General features: G+C 42.5%; 1 pseudogene; it reads left to right on the top strand.

Moving 5' to 3' along the window:
• Positions 1–505: 505 nt before the first annotated feature.
• LOC118363872 (glycogenin-1-like) lies at positions 506–16,139 on the top strand (annotated as a pseudogene).
• The last annotated feature ends 849 nt before the right edge of the window (positions 16,140–16,988 follow it).

Here is a 16,988-nt window from a genome sequence, read left to right as displayed (position 1 = left end):
GTGTGTGCAAACGTAGTACGATTAGGGAGGTAAGGCAATAAATAGGCCATAGAGGCAAAATAATCACAATTGAGTATTAACACTGGAGTGATAGATGTGCAGATGATGATGTGCAAGTCGAGATACAGGGGAGCAAAAGAGCAAAAATGAATAAATAACATTATGGAGATGAGGTAGTTGGGTGTGCTATTTACAGATGGACTCTGTACAGGTAAAATGATCGGTAAACTGCTCTGACAGCTGATGCTTAAAGTTAGAGAGGGAGCAAAAAGTCTCCAGCTTCAGTGATTTTTGCAATTCGTTCCAGTCATTGGCATCAGAGAACTGGTTGATAAATAACACTGATTGATGTTGATATAGTCGTATTATGTACCGCTATTTTACCTTTCCGTTCTTGTGAACAAGTATGATCATTAGGCCTATCCTTAAGATCAAAGATCTATTTAAAAAACTGTAATAAAACTGAAATAATCACTAAGACTGGCAAACATTTAGATTCTAAATTGCGTGCGTGTGTTTGTGTGTGTATTGTGGCGGGTGTGTGCGCTGTCACGGATCACATGACGCAGAATATGGCCTCCTGACTTGACTCCTTCGTCTTGACAGTCGACAGCTGTGTCTTCTAGCTCTGTATCCACCGAAAAAAACGTTAATTAAACACCGAATCTAGCACTCCAGACCCTCCCGAGCTACGGCCACACCGAATAACGGACCATGGCGGGTAAGACAGCGTACAGTCGGTTAATAAGGACGACAGGAATTGTCTATAACCATTAAGCAGTGTTATATTACTTTAGTTTGTTTTATATGATTATGGTTTGATAATATATTAGGCTATGCTTTGGAGCTATAGCCGAATCACACGAAAATTCCAGTAACTTTGTGTTGCCATCTTTCAGCAACGCTGTTTATATATGGTTTGGTGCATGCGCATATTCCACGCAGTTACACAGTCTTCCTATTTATATGAAGATTCTCGTTTTATGCCGCGATGTAGTTAAAGTAACGTTATCCGCGTTGGCAACAAATATGATGACTTCAACTGAAAGTACACCGTATGCTTGTTGTGTTTACCGTCCTGCAGTGTCTGTGCCTACGTGCGGCTCGGCCATTGCTGAATTCCCTCTCTCCTCCATCCCGAGGTGTGCACTTGTTTACTCTCTGCGTAGGGATGTATCAAACACGCACTTTCGCTATATGCCCATGTAATTCTACAATATTTACCCGAGAGATAACACGGAGTGGTTTTTAATCCTTGAAAAATAAATCATCACTGGTTTTAAACACGACGCGTTTCTGTATGGTCAATCTCACAAGTGGAAACGGCTCGTGTAGAACTGCCTTTGACATTACCACCACAAGTTGACATATGACAGTTATAGTACAGTGTGTAAACTATAGGGCTATTCTATGGTAGGGACTGGTAGAGGGTCAGCTATAGGGCTATTCTATGGTAGGGACGGGTAGAGGGTCAGCTATAGAGCTATTCTATGGTAGGAACAGGTCTATGGTTACCTTAGCTGTTGTCCCTATAGGCCATTTGATATGAAGTACCGATATAAGCCATGTAGAGAGGGTTCAGGTGCCAGACGGAAGCTGCTCTCTCTTTCTGTTTCAGTGTTATTTACAAATAACTAGTCAGATACGTGTGTGTGATTAGACCAAGCATATGTGACGCTGGCCACAAATGACAACTATGCCAAAGGAGCGATGGTTCTGGGGAGGTCGCTACGCAACCATAACACAACCAAACAACTGGTGGTTCTGATTGGACCTCACGTAGCAGAGCCCTGCAGGTAACACATACACATGCTTGCACTCATATATATATATATATACACACACACCATGATCTATGTTCAGTGTTTGACACACCCATGGCCTTGTCTCTGTTAGTTTTGTATTGGTCAAGCCTGAGTACACCTGAGCAGGTAACACAACTCAAACCGTGTGTGTGTGTTGCAGGGCCATGCTGAGTAGCATCTATGACGAGGTGTGTGTGGTGGATATCTTGGACTCTGGGGACACGGCCCACCTGGCCCTGATGAAGAGACCAGACCTCGGAGTGACCTTCACCAAGCTGCACTGCTGGACACTCACACACTACACCAAGTGTGTGTTTATGGACGCAGACACACTGGTGAGCACACACACACTCGCACTCCTTACTCAGTACAAATTACAGCAAGTCTGTATTCGGGGCTAAATACTGTGCGTGTGTGTGTACGCAGGTGTTGTCCAACATTGATGAGCTGTTTGAGAGGGAGGAGTTATCTGCTGCGCCTGATCCTGGTTGGCCAGACTGTTTCAACTCAGGCGTGTTCGTCTTTAAACCGTCCAATGAAACATACCGCAGCCTTATGACACACTGCACTGAGAACGGCAGCTTTGACGGTGAGTTCTTTATTATTATTATTATTATTATTATTATTATTATTATTATTATTATTATCCCATTGAGATGTGAATGTGTTTTATCCATGTGAGTCCCATTGAGATGTGAATGTGTTTTATCCATGTGAGTCCCATTGAGATGTGAATGTGTTTTATCCATGTGAGTCCCATTGAGATGTGAATGTGTTTTATCCATGTGAGTCCCATTGAGATGTGAATGTGTTTTATCCATGTGAGTCCCATTGAGATGTGAATGTGTTTTATCCATGTGAGTCCCATTGAGATGTGAATGATTTATCCATGTGAGTCTCATTGAGATGTGAATGTGTTTTATTCATGTGAGTCCCATTGAGATGTGAATGTGTTTTATCCATGTGAGTCCCATTGAGATGTGAATGTGTTTTATCCATGTGAGTCCCATTGAGATGTGAATGTGATTTATCCATGTGAGTCTCATTGAGATGTGAATGTGTTTATCCACGTGAGTCTCATTGAGATGTGAATGTGATTTATCCACGTGAGTCTCATTGAGATGTGAATGTGATTTATCCATGTGAGTCCCATTGAGATGTGAATGTGTTTTATCCATGTGAGTCCCATTGAGATGTGAATGTGATTTATCCATGTGAGTCCCATTGAGATGTGAATGTGATTTATCCATGTGAGTCCCATTGAGATGTGAATGTGTTTTATCCATGTGAGTCCCATTGAGATGTGAATGTGATTTATCCATGTGAGTCCCATTGAGATGTGAATGTGTTTTATCCATGTGAGTCCCATTGAGATGTGAATGTGATTTATCCATGTGAGTCTCATTGAGATGTGAATGTGATTTATCCACGTGAGTCTCATTGAGATGTGAATGTCCATGTGAGTCCCATTGAGATGTGAATGTGATTTATCCACGTGAGTCCCATTGAGATGTGAATGTGATTTATCCATGTGAGTCCCATTGAGATGTGAATGTGATTTAGCCATGTGAGTCCCATTGAGATGTGAATGTGTTTTATCCATGTGAGTCCCATTGAGATGTGAATGTGTTTTATTCATGTGAGTCCCATTGAGATGTGAATGTGATTTATCCATGTGAGTCCCATTGAGATGTGAATGTGATTTATCCATGTGAGTCCCATTGAGATGTGAATGTGATTTATCCATGTGAGTCCCATTGAGATGTGAATGTGATTTATCCATGTGAGTCCCATTGAGATGTGAATGTGATTTATCCATGTGAGTCCCATTGAGATGTGAATGTGTTTTATCCATGTGAGTCCCATTGAGATGTGAATGTGTTTTATTCATGTGAGTCCCATTGAGATGTGAATGTGATTTATCCATGTGAGTCTCATTGAGATGTGAATGTGTTTTATCCATGTGAGTCCCATTGAGATGTGATTTATCCATGTGAGTCCCATTGAGATGTGATTTATCCATGTGAGTCCCATTGAGATGTGAATGTGTTTTATCCATGTGAGTCCCATTGAGATGTGATTTATCCATGTGAGTCCCATTGAGATGTGATTTATCCATGTGAGTCCCATTGAGATGTGAATGTTTTATCCATGTGAGTCCCATTGAGATGTGATTTATCCATGTGAGTCCCATTGAGATGTGAATGTGTTTTATCCATGTGAGTCCCATTGAGATGTGATTTATCCATGTGAGTCTCATTGAGATGTGAATGTGTTTTATCCATGTGAGTCCCATTGAGATGTGATTTATCCATGTGAGTCCCATTGAGATGTGATTTATCCATGTGAGTCCCATTGAGATGTGAATGTGTTTTATCCATGTGAGTCCCATTGAGATGTGAATGTGATTTATCCATGTGAGTCCCATTGCGGTGTGAATGTGATTTATCCATGTGAGTCTCATTGAGATGTGAATGTGTTTTATCCATGTGAGTCCCATTGAGATGTGAATGTGTTTTATCCATGTGAGTCCCATTGAGATGTGAATGTGATTTATCCATGTGAGTCCCATTGAGATGTGTGATTTTGCCATGTGAGTCCCATTGAGATGTGAATGTGTTTTATCCATGTGAGTCCCATTGAGATGTGAATGTGATTTATCCATGTGAGTCCCATTGAGATGTGAATGTGTTTTATCCATGTGAGTCCCATTGAGATGTGATTTATCCATGTGAGTCCCATTGAGATGTGATTTATCCATGTGAGTCCCATTGAGATGTGAATGTGATTTATCCACGTGAGTCCCATTGAGATGTGAATGTGATTTATCCACGTGAGTCTCATTGAGATGTGAATGTGTTTTATCCACGTGAGTCTCATTGAGATGTGAATGTGATTTATCCATGTGAGTCCCATTGAGATGTGAATGTGTTTTATCCATGTGAGTCCCATTGAGATGTGAATGTGATTTATCCACGTGAGTCCCATTGAGATGTGAATGTGATTTATCCACGTGAGTCTCATTGAGATGTGAATGTGTTTTATCCACGTGAGTCTCATTGAGATGTGAATGTGATTTATCCACGTGAGTCCCATTGAGATGTGAATGTGATTTATCCATGTGAGTCCCATTGAGATGTGAATGTGATTTATCCACGTGAGTCCCATTGAGATGTGAATGTGATTTATCCACGTGAGTCTCATTGAGATGTGAATGTGATTTATCCATGTGAGTCCCATTGAGATGTGAATGTGATTTATCCACGTGAGTCCCATTGAGATGTGAATGTGATTTATCCACGTGAGTCTCATTGAGATGTGAATGTGTTTTATCCATGTGAGTCCCATTGAGATGTGATTTATCCATGTGAGTCCCATTGAGATGTGATTTATCCATGTGAGTCCCATTGAGATGTGAATGTGATTTATCCATGTGAGTCCCATTGAGATGTGAATGTGTTTTATCCATGTGAGTCCCATTGAGATGTGAATGTGTTTTATCCATGTGAGTCCCATTGAGATGTGATTTATCCATGTGAGTCCCATTGAGATGTGATTTATCCATGTGAGTCCCATTGAGATGTGATTTATCCATGTGAGTCCCATTGAGATGTGATTTATCCATGTGAGTCCCATTGAGATGTGATTTATCCATGTGAGTCCCATTGAGATGTGATTTATCCATGTGAGTCCCATTGAGATGTGAATGTGATTTATCCATGTGAGTCCCATTGAGATGTGAATGTGATTTATCCATGTGAGTCTCATTGAGATGTGAATGTGATTTATCCATGTGAGTCCCATTGAGATGTGAATGTGATTTATCCATGTGAGTCCCATTGAGATGTGAATGTGATTTATCCATGTGAGTCCCATTGAGATGTGAATGTGTTTTATCCATGTGAGTCCCATTGAGATGTGATTTATCCATGTGAGTCCCATTGAGATGTGATTTATCCATGTGAGTCCCATTGAGATGTGATTTATCCATGTGAGTCCCATTGAGATGTGATTTATCCATGTGAGTCCCATTGAGATGTGATTTATCCATGTGAGTCCCATTGAGATGTGAATGTGATTTATCCATGTGAGTCCCATTGAGATGTGAATGTGTTTTATCCATGTGAGTCCCATTGAGATGTGATTTATCCATGTGAGTCCCATTGAGATGTGATTTATCCATGTGAGTCCCATTGAGATGTGAATGTGTTTTATCCATGTGAGTCCCATTGAGATGTGAATGTTTATCCAATGAGTCTCATTGAGATGTGAATGTGATTTATCCATGTGAGTCCCATTGAGATGTGAATGTGATTTATCCACGTGAGTCCCATTGAGATGTGAATGTGATTTATCCACGTGAGTCTCATTGAGATGTGAATGTGTTTTATCCACGTGAGTCTCATTGAGATGTGAATGTGATTTATCCACGTGAGTCTCATTGAGATGTGAATGTGATTTATCCACGTGAGTCCCATTGAGATGTGAATGTGATTTATCCATGTGAGTCCCATTGAGATGTGAATGTGATTTATCCACGTGAGTCCCATTGAGATGTGAATGTGATTTATCCACGTGAGTCTCATTGAGATGTGAATGTGATTTATCCATGTGAGTCCCATTGAGATGTGAATGTGATTTATCCACGTGAGTCCCATTGAGATGTGAATGTGATTTATCCACGTGAGTCTCATTGAGATGTGAATGTGTTTTATCCACGTGAGTCTCATTGAGATGTGAATGTGATTTATCCACGTGAGTCCCATTGAGATGTGAATGTGATTTATCCACGTGAGTCCCATTGAGGTGTGAATGTGTTTTATCCACGTGAGTCTCATTGAGATGTGAATGTGTTTTATCCATGTGAGTCCCATTGAGATGTGAATGTGTTTTATCCATGTGAGTCTCATTGAGATGTGAATGTGTTTTATCCATGTGAGTCTCATTGAGATGTGAATGTGATTTATCCATGTGAGTCCCATTGCGGTGTGAATGTGTTTTATCCATGTGAGTCCCATTGAGATGTGAATGTGTTTTATCCACATGAGTCCCATTGAGATGTGAATGTGATTTATCCACATGAGTCTCATTGAGATGTGAATGTATTTTATCCATGTGAGTCTCATTGAGATGTGAATGTGTTTTATCCATGTGAGTCCCATTGCGGTGTGAATGTGTTTTATCCATGTGAGTCCCATTGAGATGTGAATGTGATTTATCCACATGAGTCTCATTGAGATGTGAATGTGTTTTATCCATGTGAATCCCATTGAGATGTGAATGTGTTTTATCCATGTGAGTCTCATTGAGATGTGAATGTGTTTTATCCATGTGAGTCCCATTGAGATGTGAATGTGTTTTATCCATGTGAGTCCCATTGAGATGTGAATGTGTTTTATCCATGTGAGTCCCATTGAGATGTGAATGTGTTTTATCCATGTGAGTCCCATTGAGGTGTGAATGTGTTTTATCCACGTGAGTCTCATTGAGATGTGAATGTGTTTTATCCATGTGAGTCCCATTGAGATGTGAATGTGTTTTATCCATGTGAGTCTCATTGAGATGTGAATGTGTTTTATCCATGTGAGTCCCATTGAGATGTGAATGTGTTTTATCCATGTGAGTCTCATTGAGATGTGAATGTGTTTTATCCATGTGAGTCCCATTGAGATGTGAATGTGATTTATCCATGTGAGTCCCATTGAGATGTGAATGTGATTTATCCATGTGAGTCCCATTGAGGTGTGAATGTGTTTTATCCATGTGAGTCTCATTGAGGTGTGAATGTGTTTTATCCATGTGAGTCTCATTGAGATGTGAATGTGATTTATCCACGTGAGTCCCATTGCGGTGTGAATGTGTTTTTGAAAGGAACCCTGGCCAAGAGCAAGCAGCTGCAGTACAGAATGAAATACATGGTACAAAGAGTGTGTATCTGGGGTGGTGCAATAAATGCTTTATCTCCTATGGACTTTCCTTAAATTCTGCTGCCAACAAGATCCTATAGATCCTAAAATACCTGTCATGTTCTCGTCTAACCTCTTCCCCTCCCCACTCTCATTTTCCCTCTCTCACTCTCCCCTTCTCTCTCCCTCTTCCCCTTCTCTCTCCCCTTCTCCCTCCCTCTCTCACTCTCTCTAGGTGGGGACCAAGGAGTTCTGAACAGTTTCTTCAATACCTGGTCAACAGCAGACATTTCCAAACACCTGCCTTTTTATCTACAACCTCAGCAGCATCGCTATATACACCTATCTACCAGCCTTCAAACAGTAGGTACACACACACACACATTCCAGTGTTATCACAGAAGAAGTTATTTCATAAATCCCACTTTAGCTCCAAATCCCTGGCTTCCTACCCTCAAATGTGTGTGTGTGTGTGTGTGTGTGTGTGTGTGTGTGTGTGTGTGTGTGTGTGTGTGTGTCAGGGAGAGAGAGTGTCAGGGAGCGATCATGAGGAAGAAAAGTGAGTGAGAGAGAGCGAGCATGAGGGAGAAGAGTGCATGTTTTGGCATTAATAAGCCACGCAAGGTCAGTTGAAAGGGTGTGTGGTGTTGAGTTTCAAGAGAGGAGTGACTCAGGCCTGTCCTGAAATAACACACACTGGTACTGCCGGCAACCCCAAAATACAGTATAGCTTTGTCACATACATTACATAGACAAACACGCTCTCCTAGTTAAGCCTAATTTATTCTATAAGTACGCAATTCAAGAACGCACACCACACACTAAGACTTAGGATGTTTGAGAGAATGGCTTCCATTTTATGGGCTCTTAACCAACCGTGCTATTTTGTGTGTTTTTTCACTGTTTGTATTTTGAACATAATGTTGCTGCAACTGTCTCTTATGACCAAAAATAGCTTCTGGATATCAGAAAAGTGATTATGAATTAGACAAATACATTTAATATAATGAGTCGGAAGGATATACTCCAAACACCCGAACAGGCCCTCATCCCCATCATTCGCAGGAGAAAGAAACAGAGATTTCACGGAACGAGATCGGGGTGCCTTGTGACGATCAGGCGACGAGTGGCTAATCTGCCCTTGCCATTCGTACTGTTAGCCAACGTTCAATCGCTGGAAAATAAATGGGACAAACTGAAAGCACGTATACCCTATGAACGGGACATTAACTGTAATATCTAATGTTTCAGTGAGTCGTGGCTGAACGACGATATTAATAACATACAACATACACTCTATCGGCAGTATAGAACAGCAGCCTCTGGTAAGACAAGGGGCGGCGGCCACCTATGTATATTTGTAAACAACAGCTGGTGCACGATATCTAAGGAAGTATCAAGGTTTTGCTCGACTGAGGTAGAATATCTCATTATAAGCTGTAGACTACACTATCTACCTAGATAGTGTTCATCTGTATTTTTCGTAGCTGTCTACATACCACCACGGACCGATGCTGTCACTAAGACTGCACTCAATGAGCTGTATAAGGCCATAAGCACACAGGAAAATGCTCATCCAGAAGCGGCGCTCCTAGTGACCAGGGACCTTAATGCAGGAAACTTAAATCCTTTTTACCTCATTTCTACCAGCATCTTAAATGTGCAACCAGAGGGGAAAAAAACTGTAGACCACCTTTGCTCCACACACAGAGACGCGTACCAAGCTCTCCCTCACCCTCCATTTGGCAAATCTGACCATAATTCTAGCCCCCTGATTCCTGCTTACAAGCAAAAATGTATGCAGGAAGCACCAGTGACAAGCTCAATAAAAAAGTGGTCAGATGAAGCAGATGCTTAACTACAGGACTGTTTTGCTAGCACAGACTGGAATATGTTCCGGGATTCTTGAAGAGCACACCACATCAGTCACTGGCTTCATCAATAAGTGCGTCGATGACATCATCCCCACAGTGACTTCGCACATACCCCAACCAGAAGCCATGGATTAGAGGCAACATTCGTACTGAGATAAAGGGTAGAGCTGCCACTTTCAAGGAGCGAGAAGCTTATAAGAAATCCTGCTATGCCCCCCGACAGGCAAATTGTCAGTACAGGACTAGGATTGAATCGTACTACATCGGCTCCGACACTCGTCGGATGTGGCAGGGCTTGCAAATTATTACAGACTACAAAGGGAAGCACAGCCGATAGCTGCCCAGTGACACGAGCCTACCAGACAAGCTAAATAACTTCTATGCTCGCTTCGAGGCAAGGAACACCGAAAAATGCATTAGAGCATCAGCTGTTCCAGACAACTCTGTGATCACGCTCTCCGCAGCCGATGTGAGTAAGACCTTTAAACAGGTCAACATTCACAATGCCACGGCGTCAGACAGATTACCAGGACATGTACTCCGAGCATGTGCTGACCAACTGGCAAGTGTCTTCACTGACATTTTCAACCTCTCCCTGTCTGTAATACTAACATGTTTCAAGCAGACCACCTTAGTCCCTGTGCCAATGAACACTAAGGTAACCTGCCTAAATGACTACAGACCCGTAGCACTCACGTCTGTAGCCATGAAATTCTTTAAAAGGCTGGTCATGGCTCACATCAACGCCATTATCCCAGAAACCCTAGACTCATCCAATTTGCATACCGCCCCAACAGATCCACAGATGATGCACTCTATTGATCTCTATTGCACTCCACACTGCCCTTTCACACCTGGACAAAAGGAACACCTACGTGAGAATGCTATTTATTGACTTCAGCTCGCTCAGCGATCAAAACCATAGTGCCCTCAAAGCTCATCACTAAGACAAGGACCCTGGGACTAAACACCTCCCTCTGCAAATGGTTCCTGGACTTCCTGACAGGCCGCCCCCAGGTGAGAAGGGCAGGTAACAACACATCTACCATGCTGATCCTCAACACAGGAGCCCCTCAGGTGTGCGTGCTCAGTCCCCTCCTGTACTCCCTGTTCACTCATGACTGCACGACTACAACACCATCTTTAACACCATCTTGCCGATGACACAACAACGATCAACGATGAGAGCCTATAGGGTGGAGGTCAGAGACCTGGCCGTGTGGTGCCAGGACAACAACCTCTCCCTCAACGTGATCGAGACAAAGGAGATGATTGTGGACCACAGGAAAAGCAGCACCAAGCACGCTCCCATTCGCATAGACGGAGCTGTAGTGGAGCAGGTTGAGAGTTCCGAGTTCCTTGGCGTCCACATCACCAACAAACTAACATGGTCCAAGCACACCAAGACAGTTGTGAAGAGGGCATGACAAAACCTATTCCCCTCAAAAGGTTTTACAGCTGCACCATCCAGAGCATCCTGACGGGTTGCATCACTGCCTGGTATGGCAACTGCTCGGCATCTGACCGCAAGGCACTACAGAGGGTAGTACGTACGGCCCAGTACATCACCGGGACCAAGCTTCCTGCCATCCAGGACCTCTATACCAGGCAGTGTCAGAGGAAGGCCCTAAAAATTGTCAAAGACTCCAGCCACCCTAGTCATAGACTGTTCTCTCTGCTACCACACGGCAAGCTGTACCGGAGCGCCATGTCTAGGTCCAAGAGCTTTCTAAACAGCTTCTACCCCCAAGCCATAAAAATCCTGAAAGTCTAATCAAATGGCTACCCAGACTATTTGCATTGCCCCCCCCCCTCCTTCAATGTCTGTATATAGCCCCACTATTGTTACTTTACTGCTACTATTTAATTATTTATATCTCTTACTTTATTTAGTATTTTCTTAAAACTGCATCGTTGGTTAAGGGCTTGTAAGCAAGCATTTCACTGTAAGGTCTACTACGCCTGTTGTATTCCACGCATGTGACAAATAACATTTGATTTGATTTTGATTTACAACCTCTGGTGTGTGTGTGTGTGTGTGTGTGTGTGTGTTGAAGGTACGGTCATGAGGCTAAGGTGGTCCACTTCCTGGGGAAGGTGAAGCCATGGAGCTACTCCTATGACACCCGGACTGGGAAGGTCAAAGGTCATACCCTGACACCTGGCTCGGGTGACCTGCACCCTGACTTCCTGGTTCAGTGGTGGAACCTCTACTCCTCTGGGGTCCTACCTGCTCTCAGAGACTCATATGGAGATGCACTGTTCTGCTCCGGCTGCACTGAGGTACTGTGTGTGTGTGTCCTCATAGCGTGTGTACTTCTTAAGATCTCCAGTACTGACAATGGTTTCTGAATCTTGGAAGATGTATAACAAGACTTATAAGATATGTTCAGTGCCTCTGGAAAGAATTCACACAGCTTGACTTTTTCCACATTTTGTTGTGTTAAAACCTGAATTTAAAATGCATTAATTTGAGATTGTGTCACTGGTCTACACAAAATACCCCATAATGTCAAAGTGAAGAATGTTTTTAGAATTTCTTTAATAAATTAATTAAAGATGAAAAGCTGAAATGTATTGAGTCAAAGTATTCAACCCCTTTGTTATGGCAAGCCTAAACAAGTTCAAGAGTAACAATGTGCTTAACATGTCACGTAATAAGTTGCATTGACTCACTCTGTGTCTTAACATGATTTCTGAATGACAACCTCATCGCTGTACCCCACACATACATTATCTGTAAGGTCCCTCAGTCAAGCAGTGAATTTCAAACAGATTCAACAACAAAAAACAGGGAGGTTTTCCAATGCCACCCATACGTAGAATGTATGCACACATGACTGTAAGTCGCTTTGGATAAAAGCGTCTGCTAAATGGCATATATATATATATATATATAAGAAGGGCACCTGTCGGTAGATGGGTAAAAAAGGAGACATTGAATATTCCTTTGCGCGGGGTGAAGTTATTAATTACACTTTGGATGGTGTATCAATACACCCAGTCACTACAAAGATGCAGGCGTCCTTGTAATGGTTTTCTTCTGGTGAAAGAGAGGCAGACCAAAATGCAGCGTGGTGGTTATTCATGTTTTTAATAAAGACGACTATACATGAACAGACTATACAAAACAAGAAAAGTGAAAACCTAAACAGTCCTATCTGGTGCAAGCACAGAGACAGGAACAATCACCCACAAAACCCAACACAAAACAGTCTACCTAAATATGGTTCCCAATCAGAGACAATGACTAACACCTGCCTCTGATTGAGAACCATTTCAGGCCAAACATAGAAATAGACAAACCAGACACACAACATAGAATGCTCACGTCCTGACCAACACTAAAACAAGGAAAACACATACGAACGATGGACAGAACGTGACAGTCCTTCCTAACTCAGTTGCCTGTACAGAATAAAAAATATTCCAAAACGTGCATTCTGTTTGCAATAAGGCAATAAAATAAAACTGCAAAAAATGTGGCAAAGAAATGAACTTCGTCCTGAATACAAAGCGTTATGTTTGGGGAAAATCCAACACATCACTGAGTACCACTCTTCATATTTTCAAGCATGGTGGTGGCTGCATCATGTTATGGGTATGCTTGTCATCAGCAAAGACTAGGGTGTTTTTTTTGGATAAAAATAAACTCAATATATCTCAGCACAGGAAAAATCTTTAAGGAGAAACCTGTTTCAGCCTGCTTGGGATACAAATTCGCCTTTCAGCAGGACAATAACCTTAAACACAAGGTCAAAAATACATTGGAGTTGCTTACCAAGATGACATTGAATTTTCCTGAGTGGCCTAGTTCGACAGTTTTGATTTAAATTGGCTTGAAAATCAATGGCAAGACTTGGAAATGGCTGTCTAGCAATGATCAACAACCAACTTGACAGAGCTTAAAGAATAACACAAATAAAATAATGTACATTCAAGGTGTGCAAAGCTCTTAGAGACTTTTCCAGAAAGACTCACAGCTGTAATCACTGCCAAAGTTGATTCTAACACGTATTGACTCAGAGGAATATTTAAGTTGTTATACACCTATTTCATTTTGTCATTATGGGGTATGGTGTGTAGATGGGTGAGAGAAACAAATCTATTTAATCTATTTTAACTTTAGGATGTAACACAACCAAATGTGGAGTAAGGCGAGGGCTATGCATACTTTCTTAAGGCACTGTATGCGTTTTAAGGGGACTGTTGAAGGACAGTTTATGTATTTGAGTGCAGTTCACAGTGTAATCGTACAGTAGTTTAAGTACACTATTTGCTGGTTTCAGTCGCTGATGATGATGGTGTGTGTGTGTTGACCCTCTGTAGTGGCAAGTCATTGACATGATAACCTCTCTCCATGTCTCTCATGGATACTTTAAACAGGTGATCGAAGGGCATGTCTCAAATGGCACCATATGCCCTATGTAGTGCAATACTTTTGACACCCTAGTTCAACTCTAGAAACCCGGCCCGCTGTGCTTATTGGAGTTGCCACGGTAACAGGAAGAAGCTGATTGGCTTTTCACTCCCACTGACGCCGGCTCCTGCCCTTAGTTCTGTTTCTCTGTAGAGGAAGCTACTGATTGGTCAATGCTTTGGGTTGAGGGGAAATGCCTCATGGCTGTCACCGTCGCCTTTGTATTAGTGAGTATTTCTCCATGTCTCAGAATGCTCATCTTGTTTGCTTACCCTGTCTCTCCCTCCACCTCCTATAGGAGGAGGTCTGTGACCGTGTGGTTGAGATCATCCTCCCCCCGCCTCCCCCTAAGGTGCCCCAGGTGTCCAGTGAGGAGAGGAGGCAGCGATGGGAGGCGGGCCAGGCAGACTACATGGGAGCCGACTCCTTCGAAAGCATCCAGAGGAAACTAGACTGCTTCCTCAAGTAGAGGGCCAGAGGAGGGATGACTGATGGAAAGGGCATCTATTGGCAGGCCTGAGATGTGTCAGTCAGGGCGGGGATAAACAGGCATTCGACCAATCAGAAGAGAAAGCGGTAGAGCATGGCGTATTGAAAAACAGTCCCATCCTGGGCCCCTCTCTTGCTCTCTCTCTCACTCTCTCTGTTTTTCTCTCTCGGTATGTGTGTGTGTGTGCGCATGTGTGTGCGTGTGTTTGTGTGTTCGCGTGTGGCCTGGTCCTGCAGAAATAACCCCTGCAGAGACTGGTCCATTCAGTGTTTGAACACCAGTTTACTACACTATGCAGCCCCCATACCACCACCTCAGCGCAGAAGCCTTAGTCAGTAAGTAATGACTCAGTAATAACCTCACTGTGACTCTGCCTCACCAAGTCCCATCCAGACCCCATGACTCTAACAGCTCTAACCCAGTTACTCAGTCAAACCTGATAATGATAATGACGGGCAGTCGTGCTTTTACTCTTTAAATTATTCAGAGATATGTCGGTATGAAGTATTTCCCTCTATAAAATTGAATAACTGTTATTTTGTTAATTAAAGTTTGCATCCCAGTGGTTATTTCTGCTCTCCATATGCGTGTTGTGCATGGTTGTTTCTTTATATTAGGATTATTGTGAAGGAAGCCCGTTTCTAAAGTGGAAAACCAACCGTAGCACTTGTCATTTTGCCATGTCCTGTTGGTTGTCATCTCTTCCTGAGGGGTTTCATCACTTCCTGCGTAGTCTGACCAGTTGCCTTACCACTGTCAAAGACTCTTATTTCACAACTAGGCCTATTCTAGTTGTGGCCGTTCACTGTTTACAGAAAACACTTCTCTGCTGCTGCCAAACCCCCCTCCACCTCTACTCCATTCAACCCTCCTACAGACCTACCTCTACCCTCCTCCAGCTCCCCTCTACTCCATTCAACCCTCCTACAGACCTACCTCTACCCTCCTCCAGCTCCCCTCTACTCCATTCAACCCTCCTACAGACCTACCTCTATGCTCCACTCTACTCCATTCAACCCTCCTACATACCTACCTCTATGCTCCACTCTACTCCATTCAACCCTCCTACAGACCTACCTCTACGCTCCACTCTACTCCACCCTTCTCTAACCTCAACTTGACACCCCCCATCTCCAACTCAACTCACCCCTCCTACAGCCCCACCTTGCCAACCCCCCCCTTCACCACCCTCCAACATCAACACCCTGATGTCTCTTCCTCTCCCTGAAGTGTGTACCTTCATCCCACCTTGTGGATTTAAAAGGAATGGACTGGTGTGAGGAAAATCATGTCAGATATTATTTTGACATGGTGAAAACTCAAGTCCATGATTAATCCAATGCTTTCACATCCATGAAGGGGACTGAGTGAGCAGGACAAGTGCACACGGGGGCATAAGGCCAGTAGGGAATCCTAACACACACAGCCTAAAATGATATAGTAAGTAATGGGACGTAATAGTTTTGTGGTCCCTCTTAATACACCCACAAACGGCTGTATAGAGAAGTTTCCAAACGCTGTGAAACCTTGTGTGTTCTGAACACACCCCGGTAGTTCTCACTGTTTCTGTTCTGAACACACCCCCGGTAGTTCTCACTGTTTCTGTTCTCTGTAGACACCTAATAAAGGACTGGTGAAGAAGTCTCCATCTGTCTTTTATTCTAGCTATGTGGCTGCTACAAATGCAGCTTAGCTATTAGTACTACTGAACTGTGTGTGTGTGTGTCTGTGTGATTGTCTGGGTATGTGTGTGTGTGCTCAATGATGGTATTAAAATCAGAACAAAAGGTTCTGATTGTAGGTGCGCTCTGTTTCAGACCTGGGATAAATATAGTTTTTAACTGCTTTGTGGAAAGTAAAAATCTGTCCGGGGGCTACTTAGCTACTTTGGAGGTGACTACAACTATTGGAATACAGTTTCCAAAAACGGACCACTTCTTAAACCTAAATACAGACCTCAGAAAGTTACTATGTTTCTAAACTATTTGAGTACCTACTTTTGTTAAATTATTTGAATATGAAGCTGAGAAAGCAACTACTTTTTTTTACAAATATTTGAATACAGATCTCAGGAAGTGAGTACTTTTCTGAAACTATTGGACTGGCAGCCTTCAACTAATGGCAGGGCTGTATCTGGAACTGCATGTTGAAGATAGAAATAGAATGAATAGAGCACACACTCCTATATTATTCCAATCTATCTGACAGCATATTGGATCTCCACAATACATTTCTATCAAACATTTTGTAAATGTCCATTCTGAATGTCCATTGCCACAGGTATACATAATCAAGTGTAACCAATTATATTTTGTACAGATAAGTATAAATAAATTGTGACATTCAACTACTGTATTACTCTTTAAAAATGCCACTGAAAATATTGAAAGCTGCAATTAATTTTACGATAACTGCATGGGTGAAAGACGGGTAAACGGTATGTAAAAACAGTAACTAAACATTATTAAAGTGACCAGTGTTCCAATTTTCCCA

The sequence above is a fragment of the Oncorhynchus keta genome, chromosome 37 (genome assembly GCF_023373465.1).
Source record: "Oncorhynchus keta strain PuntledgeMale-10-30-2019 chromosome 37, Oket_V2, whole genome shotgun sequence".
NCBI lineage: Eukaryota > Metazoa > Chordata > Actinopteri > Salmoniformes > Salmonidae > Oncorhynchus > Oncorhynchus keta.
The sequence above is the reverse complement of the archived record's forward strand: the minus strand, read 5'-3'. Positions and strand labels throughout refer to the sequence as shown.